Source organism: Giraffa tippelskirchi, chromosome 13, assembly GCF_054371585.1.
Source record: "Giraffa tippelskirchi isolate mGirTip1 chromosome 13, T2T-mGirTip1v1.2.pri, whole genome shotgun sequence".
NCBI classification, from domain to species: domain Eukaryota; kingdom Metazoa; phylum Chordata; class Mammalia; order Artiodactyla; family Giraffidae; genus Giraffa; species Giraffa tippelskirchi.
The window spans coordinates 67,381,771-67,399,628 of NC_137287.1; the positions used below are offsets into that span (position 1 = coordinate 67,381,771).

At 41.8% G+C, this 17,858-nt stretch overlaps 1 protein-coding gene across 1 annotated transcript in view; it reads left to right on the forward strand.

Annotated features, from left to right (window-relative positions):
* SPAG6 (sperm associated antigen 6) overlaps nucleotides 1-17,858 on the forward strand; it is a 152,080-nt gene that overhangs the window by 75,459 nt on the left and 58,763 nt on the right. The window lies entirely within an intron of this gene.

Below are 17,858 nucleotides of genomic sequence, written 5' to 3' on the forward strand. Positions count from 1 at the left end.
CCTCTATCTCCTTTAGTGAATCTGATATTTGAGGGGCCGAGTTCTCTTCGGACGCTTAGCACATCTTTTCCTCCCTCAGAAAGAATTGAACTGGAAAACCGTGGAGGTGGGCGAGGCTCACACAGACTCAGCCCTGAGATTTGTTTTGCTGAGTACACGCTGATGCCTCAGACGTAGGCATGAGGATGGGGTTTAAAGTTATTTGGGGATCCCATTATTCTATGACTTCTTAGTGGATATCCGGAGAAACTGCCCGGTCAGAGAAGGTGGAGGCTGCCATACCTCAGAAAGGGGCTTCCAGTCCGCTGCGAAGGCGTCTGTTGTTGGGTTACACGACGGCCTCGGTGACAAAAGAGGGGAGGAGGGTGTTTTTTGAGAGCACTGCTGATCTCATTTCCCTTCGTAGCATTTCTTACCACCTGCTAGATGTTGCATATTTTATATATTTATTGTTTGACTTCTCTTCCCCAACTTGATCTAACCCTGGGTGAGCAGGGGTTTGTTCACTGTGGTTGCCTGGGGCCTAGCACAGTGCCTGGTGAAGTACTAGGGGCTTCGTAAATATTTACTGACTCAGTGAATGAAAAACACATGGCAAATTCTTTAAAGGAATCGTGAGAGAAGCACAAAACCGAAAGTCATGTGACACCGGGAAATTGATCTCAAACCCACTCTTTTCATTTCAGAGTAGTGATTGGTAAGGAATGGCCAAGAGATAGTGAAACCCACATTTTGCAAAGGAGAATAGTGAAAAGAATGAGCTTTTACGTCTAGGGTGCTCTCCACTTCACTCTAGGGATTAATTCTCTGAGGTGAACCCACTAAAAATCTTTGAAGAAAATTGAAACCCTTTTTCAGTAGTCCTATGGGCCCCTCAGACACATGCTCAACCCCATCTGGGGGTTTAGGTGGCCTGTCTCATGAGCAAGACATGGGTCTTTGGGACATTCAGAACACAAGACGGACACCAATGTGCCACACAAATATTTTTCTGTGCTGGACCCTCTGTATCATGTATCATGTTGGAGACACATCTAGGGAGTGTTTCACATGAAAATTAGTTTGCTAAATTCTACTACCTGAGAGCCCTTTCATAAATGGCCCCAGGGGATGCTGATTCATAAATGATGGATTAATTTTAAAGGAAGTGAAAGTGGGGTGCTTTGAGAGTGGAGTGCTTTGAGAGTGAACAGCCAGCTTCTCTAAAGAATTACCCTTGTCTCAACCTCCATTTCTTTGAAACTTGTGGTTAGGAAATGGCCAAACTTTGGCCAGGAAAGTTTATAATACCTGTCAAAGGTTGAAAAGTCCTTCACAAAAAATAAATTTAAGATTTCCCATATTAATTTCTCAACCAACCAGTAATCCTCTCATCCTGGTATGCAGAACGAGGTATCATGTAAGATCATTCATTCAACAACTGTACTATATTTATTGACATTATTCCTTGTTCTAGGTGTTGCAGATAAAGCAGTAAAAAAAAAAAAATTCCTATTTTATATTGTTCTACTTCCAGACCCCTTCCATCTTTTCACTACCTATTTTTTTCTTATTTTCACCTTTCATCTGCCATCTCCTTTACCACTTTTTTCAAAACATATCTTTGTTCTGCCCCTCACTTCATCCAAAATATGAACATAAAAAATACATGATGAAATCCATTTTAAAAATAAAATCCTTTTAAAAACATAGCTTTTTACCAAAAAAATCCATTTCTAAAATGTTTGTTTTATGGCTATAATTTTTTCAAGTTTAAAAATGATTTTGCGGTTTCCTTCATTTCGCTATTGTATAGGTGAAGATAATTACTGTTCAGTCAGCTTTCACCCTTCCATGAGAATGTTTCCTTCACCCAGACTTTGCCTAACCATACCAGTCTTACAATAAAACGCAATAAAATATTATGTGGAGAATAGGATGCATGTGTGCTCAGTCGTGTTTGACTCTTTGGACTGTAGCCTTCCAGGCTCCTCTGTCCATGGGATTCTCCAGGCAAGAATACTGGAGTGAGTTGCTGTCCTAGGGGATCTTCCTGATCCAGGGATCAAACCTGTATCCCTGTATCTCCCGCCTCTTGCATTGGCAGGCATATTCTTTACCACTGTGCCACTGTACCAATATTAAATTTTTTAAAGTAGAGGTGTTCCTTTTCCAGATTTTTAAAAAAGGAGTAAACTGAATGTTGGCTTAGAGATTCGGAAGAGAAATGTACAACAAGGTTCTAATGCACAACATAGTAGCAGAAGGAATTTTCTTAGTTGTACTAACTAGTCTTTTTCACCATTTTTCTCTAAATTTTTTCCCTTTCATTCAGTCCAAAATTGCTCACTGGCCCAAACGTTCCCTGAAGATTATGGCTTAACTACAGTACTCCCCTTTCCCCATTTAAATATGTTACGTTTCAAACTTGCTTACACGTTCTTCTGAACAATCCCTATATTCCTGCTAATTCCCTTCAGCCTGAACTGAGGAAGCAGACAGCTTCTCTGTCCTCCCTCACCTCCCCTCCTCCAGCCCTACTGCCAACCCCCAGTTGCTCAAACCTAAGGGTTAGAGCTGAATTACCCAACATGCTGCTGCTGCTGCTGCTGCTGCTAAGTCGCTTCAGTCGTATCCAACTCTGTGCGACCCCAGAGACGGCAGCCCACCAGGCTCCGCCGTCCCTGGGATTCTCCAGGCAAGAATACTGGAGTGGGTTGCCATTTCCTTCTCCAGTGCATGAAAGGGAAAAGTGAAAGTGAAGTCGCTCAGTCGTGTCCGACTCTTAGCGACCCCAGGTACTGTAGCCTACCAAGGCTCCTCCATCCATGGGATTTTCCAGACAAGAGTACTGGAGTGGGGTGCCATTGCCTTCTCCGACCCAACATGCTAGTGATTCTCAACCCTGGTTGGCATATTAGAATCACCCGGGAGACTTTTAAAAAAATACTGATTTCATGGGCCTACCCCTGACCAATGACCTTAGAATCTGTGGATTTAGAGTTCCAGCATTGGTATTTTTGTAAAGCTCTCAGGAGATTCTAACGAAAGGTAGTTTGAGAAACAGTGCAGTGGGCAGCTCAAGTATCTGTTTAGGGCAACGATTCTCAAACTTCAGTGCTTCAGAATCACCTGAAAGGGCTTGTTAAAACACAGATTGCTAGGTTCCAGCAATCAGAGGTTCTGATTCAGTAAATTAAGGGTGGGGCCAGAGAATTAGCACTTCTGACAAGTTCTCAGAGGATGGTGCTGCTGCTGGTTTAGGATTACACTTTGGGAACCACTGCCCTAGGACACCAGGATAAATGGATACCAAGAAAAAAATGAGAGGGGCAGGGGGGAACCCAGAAAGATTCATATTTCAAACAAAGCTTCTAAGTAACTCTCATGGTGCAAATCAGAAACTTTTTGAGCTTCCTTACCTTTGCCAACAAAGGTCCGTCTAGTCAAGGCTATGGTTTTTCCAGTAGTCAAGTATGGATATGAGAGTTGGACTATAAAGAAAGCTGAGCACCGAAGAATTGATGCTTTTGAACTGTGGTGTTGGAGAAGACTCTTGAGAGTCCCTTGGACTGCAAGGAGATCCAACCAGTCCATCCTAAAGGAGATCAGTCCTGAATGTTCATTGGAAGGACTGACGTTGAAGCTGAAACTCCAGTACTTTGGCCACCTGATGCAAAGATCTGACTCATTTGAAAAGACCCTGATGCTGAGAAAGATTGAGGGCAGGAGGATGAGATGGTTGGATGGCATCACCGACTCAGTGGACATGAGTTTGGGTAGGCTCTGGGAGTTGGTGATGAACTGGGAGGCCTGGCGTGCTGCGGTTCATGGGGTCGCAAAGAGTCGGTCACGACTGAGCGACTGAACTGAACCTTTATTTTATGGCTAGTTTGATTCTTGATTTAGACTTGTGTTTAGGGAGATAGGACTCCCATAATTCTTTTACTACTAAAGGTGATTTTTAAAAGTCTTAAGCCCTATGGTTAAGTATCCCACAAGCCAATGCATCTCTTCATGTAAACTGCAGCTTTCACCTTTCTGTGAGAATGTTCCCTTCACTAGATTTTCCCTGACCATAATGGGTCATAGTAGCCCACCATAGAATATTTATGGAGAGTAGCAAAGTAAAATATTAATAAACACATATTGCTCACATCTCCCAACAAAAAGCTCTAAGGCAGAAATAGTGTTTATCTTGTCTTCCAGGTGACGGGTGAATGTATCTTGCATGTTGAACCCTGTGACAGAGAACTTGACCCATGGAGGGCATACAAATAAGATTGCAAGAAGACCTGTCAGAGTTATGGAAATGAAAGGTACTTTTGCTCTTGAATAACTTTTCCATATGTTTTTGCAGTTTATCTTTTCCCTAGCAGCACATGAGATTTTCTACTTTATATGTAGAAAGTCAGGTGTAGGAAGCTTTCAAACTTGCCCAGAACCATACAGCTCATTAGGTCTGAAGTAAGAGCTGTTGGCTCCCAAACTCTGCCTCCTTTTCTGTAGAATATGCTATAATTCAAATGCCAGACCACTGGATCTGAAGGGAAGAGGGAAAGAATTTGAACTTTTTTTAAATCCTGTAGAAGTGAAACCTAAGAAAAACACCCTACATTTTTCAAGTCTATGTAAGTAACAGGGTTAATGTGTGGTTAGATGCAATTTATGATACCTTAGGGAAGAACAATCTGAAAAGGGAGTAAGACCACAACATGGATGGACCTTGAGGGCAATATATTAAGTGAAATAAGTTAGAAAGACAAATACCATATGATTTCACTTATATTTGGAATTTTTAAAAAACAAAGAAACTAACAAAACCCAATCTCATGGAACGAACAAACTGATGGTTGCAAGAGGTGAAGGATGGGGCTTGTGAGAAATGGGTTAAGGGGATCAAAGGTACAAACTTCCAGTTATAAAATAATTTGTGAGGGGATGTAATGTACTGCATGGTGACTATAGTTAATAGTAATGTATTGTGTATTTATTAGATGCTAAAGAGTAAGTCTTAGAAATCCTCAACAAAAGAAAAAAATTCTGTAACTGTGTGGTGATGGATGTTAACTAGACTTACTGTGGTGATCATTCTACAATATATAGAATATAAATATAGAATCTACAATATATAGATTCTATACAATATATAGAATCATTCTACAATATATACAAATATAGAATCATTTTAATTAACACTTGAAACTAATATAATGTTGCATGCCAAATATACCACAGTTAAAAAGAAAAAAGAAAGAAAAGGGAATAAGAGAGTAGAAGAGATTTAAGGTAAAACACTTATATAGTTAGCTAATAGTCTTGGCCTGAAAGAAATCCCGCTGGACTTTTAAAGAAAACAGGCAGAAGACTCACCTTTTCAGTTAACTACTGCTGTGTTACAAGCCACCTCCAAATTTTGTGGCTTAAACAAAGACTGTTTTATTTTCTCACAATTCTTTGGGTTAGGAATTCAGGCAGGGCTCACTGAGGATGGCTCTGTTCCGTGTCGTCTTGACTGGGGTGCCTCAGCTGGATGACCCAAAGTGACCTCATCCACTTCCGGGCCTTGGTGCTGTCAGCTGGGTGGGGCACCTTTGTCCTACTCCAAGTGTTCCCTTGCTCCCTTTCCATGTGGTCACACATCATTCAGTTGGTCTAGCATTTTCAGATGGTGGCTGTCTTCCAAGGAGTAAAAGGGATTACGTACCATCAGTTTCACTGTATTCTGCTGGTCAAAGCAAGTCCAAGGGCCAGCATGGAGTCAAAGGATTGGAAAATAGATTTCACTCTTTTTGTAAAAATAATTTTATTTATTTTTGGCTGTGCTAGGTGTTCGTCACTGCACCAGTGTTTCTCTAGTTATGGAAAGCAGGGGGTGCTCTCTAATTGCAGTGCTCGGGCTTCTCATTGCGGTGACTTCTCTCGTTGCAGATCACAGGCTCTAGGGCATTTGGGCTTCAGTAGTTACAGCTTGTAGGCTCTAGAGCACAGGCTCAGTAGTTGTGACCCTCGGGCTTACTTGTCCTGTGGCATGAGGGATCCTCCAGACCAAGGATTGAGCTCATGTCTCCTGCATTGGCAGGTGGATTCCTTACCACTGAACCACCAGGTAAGCCCTAGATTTCACTCTTGGTGGGAGAATGGTACAGGCACATTGCAAAGGGGATATGGTTCTGCTTTTTGAAAGGCTGCTGCTGCTAAGTCGCTTCAGTCGTGTCCGACTCTGTGCGACCCCATAGACGGCAGCCCACCAGGCTCCGCCATCCCTGGGATTCTCCAGGCAAGAATACCAGAGTGGGTTGCCATTTCCTTCTCCAGTGCATGAAAGGGAAAAGTGAAAGTGAAGTCGCTCAGTCGTGTCCGACTCTCAGCGACCCCATGGACTGTAGCATACTCGGCTCCTCCATTTTGAAAGGAGCCAGATACAAAAGAGTATATTATGTGTGATTCTATTTATGTGAATTTCTGGAAAAGGTAAACTCATCTAGGGGGCGGAAAAAAGCATATCATTGCCAAAAAGTATGAGCAAACTTTGAGGGATAATAGAAATATTCTGTACCTTGATTGTGGTGGTATATGGGCTTCCCAGGTGGCTCAGTGTTAAAGAATCCACCTGCCAATGCAAGAGACATGGGTTTGATCCCTGGGTCAGGAAGATTCCCTGGAGAAGGAAATGGCAACCCACTCCAGTATTCTTGCCTGGAGAATTCCATGGACAGAGGAGCCTGGTGGGCTACAGTCCATGGGGTCGCAAAAGAGTTGGACACGACTTAGTGACTAGAAAAACAGTATACACAGGGAACATTTGTCAAAATGTATGTATTTTATTACAACTATGAGGTATATCCAAAAAAAGTAAGAGGTAGGAGAAACTGTGGAACCAACTTCAGAAATAATCTGCTGTACATAAAAGCTTAGATCTGAACTTTTGAAGATCATCTGGTCCAGTGTCTTTACAGACAAGGAAAGTGAGGCCCAGAAAGAGGAACTTTATGTATCCTTTCTGCCAAAGGATACTCTGTTAGTGATAAAAGCAGGATTGCAATCCAGGCTTCTGACCACAGTCTTCCTCTGAGAAGACTGGGGGAAAAGATGCCCCAAGCCTGGGTCCCACTGATTCACTTAGATGTAAGCATGTGTGGGAGTGAAGGATGGACTATGAGAGCTGTCAGTGTCCCTTTGCTTTCTAGAATTTTCCAGGGATCTCCAGTGCTCAGATTTCTGTGCTCTGTTTCTAGTTCTGAGGGACTGTAGACAAGTTCCTGTAACTCCTCTGTTAAGTCAATGCCTGTAATAAAGGTTAATGGGGCAATATTTATACATAGATTCCAACACTGTGTGGAAAAAAATAAGAGAAGAGCAGCTATGCCACAGCCACTTTTGTCTACAGTGCTGTCTCTGAGTTTCCTACAAGGGTGCTGGTGGGAAAGAGTAAAGAGGGCTGTGGAACTAGACAAGCAGCATTATTCACTTAGGTTTTACCAAAATTAATAAACCCACCTTTCAGGCTCATAAGAGTTATTGCTAGCTTTCATGAAGTGCTCCATAGAGTAAGATAAGATTGAAATAGTGAAAAATAGTATTTCCACTCATGGTAACATGCAAATATTAGGGCATATTTAGGGAATTTGAAAAAATGAGTACAGCTCATTTTCTACCTTTAATATACTATCCTTACTCAGAAAAAAATGATTTCAAACCTCGTCCAAATTGTCTCAGACATTTATCAGATGTATCCAACTCCTCTGGATGCCAAAAAAAAAAAATTATCTACAAGAAACGACAGAACACTTTGGGCTGAAATTATTTGTGGCTGATACATCAGAGAGTAACACCATGCTGATCTTGAGCAATTACCCAGAGAATTACAGACTTGAACTGCGGAGGATATCTGAACTTTTTGCTAACACTAAGTCACTTTTGAAATTAGTTACCATAGCACTAAACATGAGTAATTCAGCAAGGAAACCTTTTTAAAGAGAGAACATCACTCTGTTAGATTCCTAAAGCTTGGAGTTTTCTTCATTTTAGTTTTAGGTTGTTGTCAGAAATGAAACCCATTTTTCTATTACTTGTATAATAAGAATTATTATCTAGTAAGCATCTTATTAAGTGAGGGGATGCTGATTTGCATTTTGAACTTGTGGTTTCTGTCTCAAAGCTGCTGTTTGGGAGGAGCCTGTTCTGTCACAAACTTGAAGGCCAGTTGCAGTATAACTCCACTAGCCTAACACTAATGCCAGGTGGGAAGTGATGCATTTATGGAAATAATTCAAGCCAAAGAAATCTACTCTTGTTTGGATTACCCCAGCTGGGCAGTGTTCTGCTCCTGAATGGATTCCCCTTGAGTTAATTTGGGTTAAAGAGGGCAGAGCAGTATGGGATATAAGGCAATCAGCCCTGAGCTCTCTTGGAGTCTAATCCTGCGATCTCACAAAACTTAGCTTGGTCTAAGCCAGACAGATATTCCCAGCTAAAGACCTTTTTAAAAGTTATACTTTCACTCCACGGCTGCCATGTTTTGAAATATCTGGGTTGCCCAACATGTAGTGTTATTCATAAACTTTTACCCAGGTCCACACACATTTTTTCCTAGGTAGTGCTAGTGGTAAAGAACCTGCCTGCCAACACAGGAGACGTAAGAGACGTGAGTTCAGTCCCTGGGTTGGAAAGATCCCCTGGTGGAGGGCATGGCAACCAACTCCAGTATCCTTGCCTGGAGAATCCCATGGACAGAGGAGCCTGGTGGGCTACAGTCCAGGTTGCAAAGAGTTGGACAATTGAGTGACTAACACTACTACTACTACTATGCACATTTTGGTAAGGACTTTTTCTATAACACTGAGAATGGTGTACAGATCATCAGTACTACCTTAAGAGCTCAGGAACCCAGCATGATAGAAAACTCATGAGGAAGATGAACCAAGACTGCTGGGTTTTCTACATCCCCACTTCCCTCCATTACTGCTATTCCTCTGGAATCAATGTTGTTTTAATCACCTCCTATTCAATGCCATTGGTGAGAGAGATTCTCACCCTTCAATTACAAGGATCGCCAGACACACAACCCCTGACTCTGGGCAGATGAGAATGACAGCAGTTTATTGGTCATCTACACTCACAGCCAGGGGCAGGAGGACACCACACACAGGGCCACATAAAGGTTGCACCTGGGGATGGAATAAGCAACCAGGAGCTGTGCATAGGGTGGGGAGTAGGCTTTTTTGTAGTATCAAGAGGGCAAAGTGCCCTCTGATTTCCATGAGAGGATGTGACTAGCTTATTTGAGTTCTGAGGGCTGGGAGGCAGGGAACTGAAATCCACTGTTTAGGGATTAGCACCTGGTCCAGTTAATGAGGGTTGTTGGGCTGGGGGACCTTGTCTTTTGGAGCAGAGTGGGGAAGGGAACTTGTGGTTAGCCATTAGAGGTCTCCCAATTTTTTCCTGGATGTCAGGACGTACCCGATATTGGGCCTTAGTTTTAGGGCTCAATGCCACAATAGCCATATAGGATATTATATCTAGACCACCATCTACAGTGCCCTCTTATAACTGGGCCCGGGGGAGGAGGAGGTGGTGATGGGTGGGGAAAGGATGCAGACCAAGCTTTTCTAATTAATCCTTTCAGGTAGTCACATTGTAAATGCTCACTGAATATCTTTATGTGCCAGCACTCCAGGCCCTGAGGCTTAAAGGTGAATGGAACACAGTCCCATTTTGGAAAAGTCAAATGGAGGAGAAACAGAGGACATGAACAGATGGTCATAATGGAGTGACAGAAGTAGGAGCCAAGATGTGTGCATGTGCTGTGAGAGCACAGTGATAAGGGCAAGTCATCCAGGGATGAGGGCCAGTGAGCTGGCCTTGAAGGATGAGTATGAGTTTGCCAGTTGGAGAAGGGAGAGATGGGAGCATCGTAGCAGATGGACCAGCATGACCAAAGGAGGAAATAATCATGACATGTTAAAAATAAGTGACAAATAGTTCAGCAGTCTGGGGTGGAGGGGATGTTGTTAGTTTAGTGATTGGAGTGGTATTGACACAGTCTCAGAGGGGCAGCCTGGGAGAAACCAGGAACATTGTACCTAGAAGGCTGCCTTAGGAGCTTTCTGCTTCTCTCATGTTCCTTCCCCCACAGTTCCCTACAGTCCTCTTTCTCCTGCAGGCATCTTCTCATATTGCAGAATCAGATTCTGCCCTTATTGGGAGCCAGGGCAGATAGGAGCAAGATGAGAGGAGATGAGAGGAATGTGCCGAGGGGACCAGAATAACCTGTAATTCCCTGACCATCTCACCAAAGGCTGCCTCTGAATACACGTGTAAAATATTGTGCCAGTCTCAGCATGTCAAAGGTCCCAGGCACAGGCCAGGCCAGCTGGGTGCTGCCCAAGCTTTGTCACGAGTGCTCAGATCTCCTGAACTCTCTCTCCTGCTGCTTTTGGAATCTTTTCCATGTTCTGCTCCTGCTCTCCTTGGCTGCGATGACCAATTCTGTAAAAGACTCCTCTAGAGACTAACTTTCCTGGAGCAGAAATAGGGGAGAGGTAGTTCAAGGTATTTTTCATCCAGGTCAGAAACTCTGCTGTCAGCTCCTACCTTAGCAGATAGATCTCTGAGGTGTGTTTATTTCCTTACAATTTTCTGCTTTCAGATGTGCTGCTATCTTGGATTGGAAATTGCCTTCCCTTCATTTCTATGTTCTCATCTGGAAAACTCCTACTCATCTTTCAAAACCTAGTTCAAAAGTCACCATCTTAAGAAGCGTCCCTCGGGCAAGCCAGTTGCTTCCTTCTGACACTCCCTTAGCAACTCTTTTACATTTTTTTTTTAAACACTGAACACATTGATTATAGTTCTGTTAGCATACATTTTCTTCACTCATCTAAATTCCTGAGGCATCTTTGTTTCCATAGCAACCATCAGTAACAGACACATAGTAGGTATTCGGTAAAACTTAAATGAATAAAAGAGGAGGAAAGCCAAAGAAAACTTTTTAAAAATCACACATGTGGGTCAAGCTTCCAACTACTGATTTACAGAAAATAGAGAAGAAAATTTCTTTTCCTGCCACCCCAGGAAATATCAGCAAAATCCTGAGAGAGGAAACCCACTAGGACAAACATCCTAGTTTCTTGGAAAATAAATTGCAAGGGGGAAAAAGAGAGTTGGAGGAGGACCAGTAATTTAAGAGAGACTTAGAAGACCCATCAAACAATTGCAAAGTGTGGACATGACTTGGATCTTGATTTTTAAAATATTTTAGATATGACACGTATGAGACCTTGGAAATTTGAACATAGGACATTTGATGACTTTAAGGCCTTATTGTTAATCATTTTACATGTGATAATTGTGTTATGTTTACTTTGAAAAGAAAGTAGTCATTATTTTTAAGAGATGAGTTCTGAAATGTTTATAAGTGAAAGTATATGCCTGGAATTTGCTTCAAAATAATATGGGAGGGAGGAAGTGGATGACAGTGTAAGTGAGGTAGGTTTGGCCATGGGGTTGACGGTTGTTGAGGCTGAGTGATAGGTGGGCACAGAAAGAATCACCCTCTACATATTATTATGTATATATGAAATTGTTATTGCAGTGTTTAAAAGCAACAAAAAGTCTTTTAAAAGCTTGAATGTTTTGCATTTACACTTTGCAGTATAATAATTATTTAAAAAATATATTTGTTTGGCTGCAAACGGGTCATAGTTGCAGCATGCAGGATCTTCAATCTTTGTTGTAGCATGCAGGTTCTTTTAGTTGCAGCATATGGAATCTAGTTCCCTGACTAGGGATTGAACGTGGGCCCCCTGCATTGGGCATGGAGTCTTAGCCATGGACCACCAGGGAAGTCCATACAATAACTATTTAAAACAACAGAATTGAAATGATTACTCCTCACCTCAATGTGAAAAAAATTTTGTTTAATGTATGTATGTATGTTTTGTTATGTGTTTATGCTAGAATATTTTCCAAAGGAACATCTTTATTAAGAAATATAAGTAAAGCCAATTAGAAAATAGGGGGCTTATATTTAGAAATTCACTTTCTTTTTCCTAAAATTTATTTTATTCAAGTATAGTTTATTTACAATGTTATGTTAATTTCTGCTGTACAGCAAATGTATGTACATATGTACAAACATATATACATTCTTTTTCATATTCTTTTTTATTATGGTTTATCACAGAATAATGAATTTAGTTCCCTGTGCTATACACAGGACCTTGTTTATCCATTCTATATATAATGGTTTGCATCTACTAATCCACAAACTCCCAGTCTATCACTCTTCCACATCTCCTTGTCCTTAGCAACCACAAGTCTCAATGTCTGTGAGTCTGTTTTGTAGATAAGTTCATTTGTGTGGTGTTTTAGATTCCACATATAAGTGATATTGTATGGTGTTGTCTCTCTCTTTCTGACTTTCTTCACTTAGATAATCTCTAGGTGTTGCTGCAAATGGCATTATTTCATTCTTTTTTATGACTGAGTAGTATTCCATCATATATGTACCACATCTTCTTTATCCATGCACCTGCTGATGGATGTTTAGGTTGTTTCCTTGTCTTGGCTATTATGAATAGTGCTGCTATGAACAGAGTGGTACATTATCTTTTTGGATTATAGTTTTATCTGACTATATGCCCAGGAGTAGGATTGCCAGATCATCTGGTAATTCTATTTTTAGTTTCCTGAGGAACCTCCATACTGTTTTCCATAGTGGCTGTACCAATTTACATTCCCACCAACTGTGTAGGAGGATTCCCTTTAAAAATTCACTTTCTTAGTCAATTTTTAGGAACACATCTGTTTTTTCCATATGTATAGTTGAATCTTTTTGCCTTTTCATACTGTTCATGGGGTTCTCAAGGCAAGAATGCTGAAATGGTTTGCATTCCCTTCTCCAGTGGACCATGTTTTGTCAGAACTCTCCACCATGACCATCTATCTTGGTGGCGCTACATGGCATGGTTCATAGTTTCATTGAGTTAGATAAGGCTGTGATCCATGTGATCAGTTTGTTTAGCTTTCTGTGATTGTGGTTTTCATTCTATCTGCCCTCTGATGGATAAGGATAAGAGGCTTGTGAAAGCTTCCTGTCGGGAGGGACTGGCTGTGGGGGAATCTGAGTCTTGCTCTGATGGGTGGGGCCATGCTCAGTAATCTTTAATCCAATTTTCTGTTGATGGGTGGGGCAGTGTTTCCTCCCTGTAGTTTGGCCTAAGGCCAAAAGGACTTATGCCAGCATGCTGCAGCTCCCAGGACTGTTATATTCAGTGCCCTTGACTTCGTGGCAGGCCACTGTCGACCCATGCATCTGCCGGAGACTCCTGAACGCTCACAGTCAACTCTGGCTCAGTCGCTTGTGGGGTCACTGCTCTTTTCTCCTGGGTCCTGGTGCACACAAGGTTTTGTTTGTTCCCTCCAAGAGTCTATTTCCCCAGTCCTGTGGAAGTTCTGTAATCAAATCCCACTGGTCTTCAAAGTTGAATTCCCTGGGGGTTCTCAGTCCCTCTGCCAGATCCCCAGGTTGGAGAATCTGTGGTGGGCCCTAGAACTTCAGCAACAGTGCAAGAACTTCTTTGGTATAACTGTTCTCCAGTTTGTGGGTCGTCTGCTTGGTGGCTCTGTGGTGGGGCTAATGGTGACCTTCTCCAAGAGGACTTATGCCACACACCGAGCCTCCCAAGTCTGCTTCATTGACTACAGTAAAACCTTTGACTGTGTGGATCACAACAAACTGTGGAAAATTCTTAAAGAGATGAGAATACCAGACCACCTTACCTGCCCCTAGAGAAATCTGTATGCAGGTCAAGAAGCAACAGTTAGAACTGGACATGGAACTTTGGACTGGTTCCAAATTGGGAAAGGAGTACATCAAGGCTGTATATTGTCACCTTGCTTATTTAACTTACATGCAGAGTACATCATGTGAAATGCCAGACTTGATGACGCACAAGCTGGAATCAAGATTTCAGGGAGAAATATCAATAACCTCAGATATGCAGATGACACCACCCTTATGGCAGAAAGCAAAGAGGAACTAAAGAGCCTCTTGATGAAAGTGAAAGAGGAGAGTGAAAAAGCTGGCTTAAAACTCAACATTCAAAAAATGAAAATCATGGCATCTGGTCCCATCACTTCATGGCAAATAGATGGGGAAACAATGGAAACAGTGACAGACTTTATTTTCTTGGGCTCCAAAATCACTACAGATGGTGACTGCAGCCATGAAATTAAAAGACACCTGTTCCTTGGAAGAGAAGCTATGACCAACCTAGAAAGCATATTAGAAAGCAAAGATATCACTTTGCCAACAAAGGTCTGTCTAGTCAAAGCTATGGTTTTTCTAGCTGTCACGTATGGATGTGAGAGTTGGAGTATAAAGAAAGCTGAGCACCGAAGAATTGATGCTTTTGAACTGTGTTGTTGGAGAAGACTCTTGAGAGTCCCTTGGACTGCAAGGAGATCCAACCAGTCCATCCTAAAGGAAATCAGTCCTAAATATTCATTGGAAGTTCTGATGCTGAAGCTGAAAGTCCACTACTTTGGCCACCTGATGAAAAGAACTGAGTCACTGGAAAGGACCCTGATGCTGGGAAAGATTGAAGGCAGGAGGAGAAGGGAATGGCAAAGGATGAGATGGTTGGATGGCATCACCAACTTGATGAACATGAGTTTTAGCAAGCTCCAGGAGTTGGTGATGGACAGGGAGGCCTGATGTACTGCAGTCCATGGGGTTGCAAAGAATCAGACATGACTGAGCAACTTAACTGATAGTTGAATCTACAACTACTAAACTTTAGTATTTTATTGATAGTATTTATTGCCAGTTGCAGACAGTTCTCAGGTGCAAAGCAAATTTGGAAAAAACAGTTTCTAAGCACAATTACCAACAGCATTAGCAATAAGTACATTTTAAAGTTTGTTCACTTCCACAAAGTCCAAAGTTCTATGAGTTTCCAAGAGTGCTTATCGGTGTGAATAAACAAGGTGTGGTAATAGTCACATGGGCAGTTTTTGAAAGAAAGAAAGAAAACTTCGTTGAATTAGTTTGCACAATATTGGTTACTTAGAAAATTTTATTACCTGTATCTTCAGCATAATATTGTCTTCAATGTTTTTATATGATAAATATCTTATGACACTTAAATATTACATATCAAAACTTGGGCTTTTGGGGTCAGATTTGCTCAAAGTAATCTGTGAATATAGGCTATTTTCCTGCCCACTCTGTAACTCTCACCCTGCAAATTACCAACACTTAGTCAGTTGGTCCTTGGAACTAATGATTGCCATTAAGTGTGTGTTTAGTTAACATGGCAATGATACGTGTGAAAGTTCGATTTTTAAATTAATCGAAAATATTCCCTAGTTTTAAACATATCTTGAGATTTTTAAAGTGTGTGCAAGTATTGCTATATGATTGAAACACTCAAAGTTTATTGAGTGTCTGCTATGTCACCTAATGTGCTTGGTTGCTTTTCCAATGTTGTTTCATTTAATCCTCCCAGTATGCAATAAAGAAGAGTTTTACTGTTTCCACCTTGCAAATGGGGAAAGTAAGGCTCAGAGAAGATAAAAGGCTTGTCCAGGGTCACACAGCTTGTAAGCAGTAGGGGGAGACAAGTGTTGGTTGCCCTGGTTTTACTCTTCTGCCCTTGTGCCCTGTTTAATTATTTTCTCCTCATGGTTGTGAGCCCCTCAAGAGCAGTCTTTCAGGTCTTTGGGGCCTTCGTGGTTCCTTAATCCAAGTGAATATTAATAAATGAAAGTGAAAGTTTCTCAGTCGTGTCTGACTCTTTGTGACCTCATGGACTGCAGTCCATCAGGCTCCTCTATCCAAGGGATTTGCCAAGCAAGAATACTGGAGTGGGTAGCCATGCCCTTCTCCAGGGGATCTTCCCAACCCAGGAATTGAACCCAGATCTCCTGCATTGCAGATAGATTCTTTACTGACAAAGCCACCAGGGAATCCCCATATTAATAAATACTTGTTAGATAATCTCACCAAGTCATCTAAGTGTCAACATCCAGCTGTAACCTCCTTAGGCCAGGAGCTGGCTTCTTGGCCCGTATTTTCCAACCTTACCTTTGGGACTATGTAGAATTATACAATAGAGCTTAAATGGTAAAGAATCTGCATGTGATGCAGGAGACCTGGGTTCGATTCCTGGGTTGGGAAGATCCTCTGGAGAAGGGAATGGCTACCCACTCCAGTATTCTTGCCCAGAGAATCCCTTGGACAGAGGAGCCGGATGGGCTGCAGTCCATGAGGTTGCAAAGAGTCAGACATGACTGAGCAACTAACATTTTCACTTCATGATTATACAATAACCACTTAAGAAAAGTGTTTGAGAATACATCTGGAGACCTAAACTATATAAAGAAGAAGTGGGAAAAGTAATGATGTCAAAGAATAGGATCAAGGTTGAGAAAAATTGAGGTTCAAATTTGGAAAATGACAAATCAACCAGAAAGGTTGATGCTGTTTGGTCTTCACTCTATAGTCTTACTTCAGAAGAAGTAGAGAAATTAACAAACTATGGAAGAAAATTCCTAGAACACTGGAATCAAGTCAATACACCTGATGGTTCTGGAAGACAGAATTTTCAGAGATAAAAATACAATAGATTACTCCTTGAACTCCCTTCCTCAGTCCATGGGTGTATCTGCCTGACTTGCCTTTGCCAAGAAGGAGTATTTCCCTGATGTGGCTTTATCTGTGGTACCAGCGCAGCCTCATCAGAGTTGAGACACTTGACCCAAACTACCGTGTGCTTCGACAAGTGTGATGATTAATTTTATGTGTCAACTTCACTGGCCATGCGGTGCCCAGATATTTGATTAAAGATTATTCTGGGTATGTCTGTGAGGGTGTTTCTGGATGGGATTGGCATTTTAATTAGTAGACTGAGTAAACAGATGGCCCTTCCAGTATGAGGGGGCTTCACCCTCCATTGAAGGCTGAATAGAACACAAAGGTGGAGGGAGTGGAGAGAACTTTCTCTCTCTTTGCTTGTCTTTGAGTTGGGGGACATTGGTCTTCTGTCTTTGGATTTGGACTCGGTCTGAAACTATACCATGGTCTGTCTTGGTTGTCCAGCTTGCAGACTGCACACCTTTGGACATTTTAACCTCTATAACTGTGTGAGCCAGTTAGTTACAATAAATCTCTGTCTCTTTTTCTCTATCTCTCTCTGGATAAATACAGCAAGTGAGATGTTAAATAATAGCTAATAATATCATCTACCATTTGTTGCTTGCCATTATCTAGCGGGGGCCGTACTAAACATTTTATACAAGCTATCTCATGTAATCCTTACAGAACCAAATGAAGGAACTAAGGTTCAGGGAGCTGTGATTTTGCAGCTAGAAGTTTTGAACTCCAGAACCAAGCTCTGTTCTCAGAGGTGTGATGCAGGATAGCCAGCAGTATCATGAAAGTGGATTTGTGTTTAATGAGCTCTTGTGGCAAAAGTTTGTAAGCATTTAGAGCTCCTGGAAACCTGGGTTCAATCCCTGGGTTGAGAAGATCCCCTGGAGAAGGGAAAGGCTACCCACTCCAGTATTCTGGCCTGGAGAATTCCACGGGGTCGCAAAGAGTCGGACACAACTGAGTGACTTTCACTTTCACTTTCAAAGTTCCTGGGGAGCTGTGCCCTAGAAAGATGTAGAGAAAACCATGAAGGTGACTGATAGACCCAGAAATGGGGTCCTGGGCCAAGAACTCCTAGGAGCTCTTAAGCTGAAACTCGGTATTTAACATTCAGAGTACAAAGCTCAAAAGTAAGCTAAGGTGGAGTCTTCATTTCCAAAGAAAGGAGCAAACTGAGTAGATGAAGCTCTTAGAAAATCTGCCTCACTGTTTCTAGCAC